Source organism: Pinus tabuliformis, chromosome Q (assembly GCF_031772625.1).
Source record: "Pinus tabuliformis cultivar Carrire ecotype Pingquan chromosome Q, CPIR1, whole genome shotgun sequence".
NCBI classification, from domain to species: Eukaryota; Viridiplantae; Streptophyta; class Pinopsida; order Pinales; family Pinaceae; genus Pinus; species Pinus tabuliformis.
The window spans coordinates 689,848,791-689,851,294 of record NC_142296.1 but is presented as its reverse complement, the minus strand read 5'-3'; the positions used below and the strand labels follow the sequence as shown (position 1 = coordinate 689,851,294).

At 43.8% G+C, this 2,504-nt stretch overlaps 1 pseudogene; it reads right to left on the bottom strand.

Moving 5' to 3' along the window:
• Positions 1–427: 427 nt before the first annotated feature.
• On the bottom strand, positions 428–914 carry LOC149221417 (uncharacterized protein At2g34160 pseudogene; annotated as a pseudogene).
• Positions 915–2,504: the final 1,590 nt, after the last annotated feature.

Sequence of the window (2,504 nt, the reverse complement as noted above, 5' to 3'; positions counted from 1 at the left end):
TGTGTCTCAATGGTGTATTGTTATACTTGTGTATTTGATTTATTCTAATCCTTGAATCAATTATGAATGTATGCTTCTTGTAGTTTCCCTCTCTTGCCTTTTTGCAGGATCTTTGTGTAGCTGGGCCAGTGAAAGAGCAAGGAGCTGGGAGCAAGCAGCAAGGAGAGAAGATTGGATCAATCATTAGCGAAAGACATCGGTTAGTGGATCCCTTTCTCCCCATTTTACTTTCATAAAGAAGAAATCTTAGATAGCTTTGCTTCGGTTGTTGCTGAGGTACTATCACCCTTAGAGTGGGATAGGGTCATTCCGTATTGGATACTTTTCCCAACAACATTCACCACCATAACCACACCAACAGTTCTCTATTTCTATTGTTTTATACATTCCCATGCCTTTGTCCATTCGTTTCCACTTACACCGTCTCTTAGGCTTCCTCCTCAGTCGCTGTCATTTCCTCTGACTCGCTTGATCTTTCAGCTTCCCTCTCTTCAGCAGCAGCAACCATCAAATCATTGAACTGCTCTGATTTTCCCAGTATTATTTCAACCTTTGCTTTCTGGATGGGACGACCTCTTGATTCATCTCTCATATCAATGGTAGATGTTGAGATTTTCTTTTCTACAGCTAGACCATTGTTCTTCAATATCTCAGCAACAGTAACCACTGTGGCAATGGCCATTCCTAAAGCAGATAGCTCCACTTCTTCATGCTGCTGCATATACCTCTTGGCGAGGTTGACATAGAAGAAGAGCGGCTTCTTGGTATTGGAGACTTGAATCCTGTTTTTCTTGTGAACATCATTCAGATCCATGTTTCCAACTCGCTCAGTGATTTCTTCCACGGCCATCGTTCCTGTGCTTTGCTCTTCAGGAAATTTTCCCCTCTTAATACCTCTGCGTTACTTCTCCACCTCCACTGTTTTATTCCAAAAACCCACGTAATCATGCCCATATTAGCCTCTACCACATTCGCAATCACAGCCATTGATCACCCTCATCCAACGGTTCCCGCATCGCTACGGCCTTTTGCTTGCACATTAAACCTCATGCATCTCCTCACTGTCTGATCAAACCCCGCCGCGATCGGACGGCAGTCGCACCTTTCCTCACTGAAACCTGCATACGCGTTAACCTGTGGGGGCAGCGGTTTTCATCTGCCACACATCGTATTTTGATTGGATCGCTGGCCCTTGTACGTATACCACTGAACCCCGATGGGCGGTGCGGGGAATACCGCTTACCGCCTACCTGTACGTCTCCCGAACATTATCGTCCGCACATCTTTCATGTGCAACGACCGTTGGATCCGCTGTTCTTTGATCCAATGGCTCACATTCACCTCTCCCACCTGTCCTCCCACTCGTTAACCTGCATGCATCTTTATCGCCCACGATCGTTGGATCTTCCCAGCGTGCTGTATCTACCGTCCATCTGCGCAACTCTGATAGTGTATATGTTGGGGATTCATAATATTCTGCCTCCATTTATGTTAAAGCATATTTATATGGTTTCTGCTCTTATAATGGTTTCTTCTCCGATGGCTCTGTGTGCTCCTCTTCTTCCACTCTGTGTGCTCCTCTCATCTCTATCTGCTCCTCGAATATTGCCATATTGACATCAATGAAAATCTATGTCCAACAACCTCCCCTTACTATGTGTCAACATCTAGACTGTATCGGGTGAACCCTCCCAAAAGCACCTTGTTATTAGGAAATCTAATGTCCACTCAGAGCTGCTAGTCCCACTAAGACTGGTATCTATCTTAGAAACAAACAAACTAAAACTACTTTCGCTTTCCTTTATGAGAAGTAGATAAGAGGGGAACAACGGACACCAACCTCAGTCTTGCGCTTGGTTCCTTTCTTGGTTCCTCTCTCTTCTGACAGATCCTTGCCGCTTTTCCTTCATCTACCCAACTTCAAAGAGCACCTATGGAATCAAAGCAGCATAATACTATCGAAGAACAGAGATCTACAATCATAAACAATATAGGACCAGATATATATTGACCACACAAATGCATATATCATCAAACATACAAGGATGTGGAGGAAAACTTGAATAGCTTTATTAATATCAAGAATAGAAAAGAGGATTACAACTAATTGTTCTGACCCAGCATCATCCTCCCAACATGAAAGCCCTTCTTCACCTCATGAAAAGCTTAGATCACCCAACACTATGATATTCCACCAAGAAACCAACAGCACTTCCTTACAAGATACAAAATTCCCGCCTCCGGATCTTTGGGATGAGGGATCCATATATAGATGATTGCAGGGGGGTGAGTCAGCTTCTAGGATTTTGATTAGTGTCATATCTATGATAGTTCTTGATTCCACTTGGAGATTGATGATCTCTTACTCATCCCTGGGTGAATTCAGAGAGGCAAGTATCACAAGAAAAGTTTCTGGAAGATTCCATGACGATCCACCTTGCAAACTGTCTCTGCCATTTGTCTACTCTCACCCATCGCACCCTACAGAAGGGCTTTCTAGTATG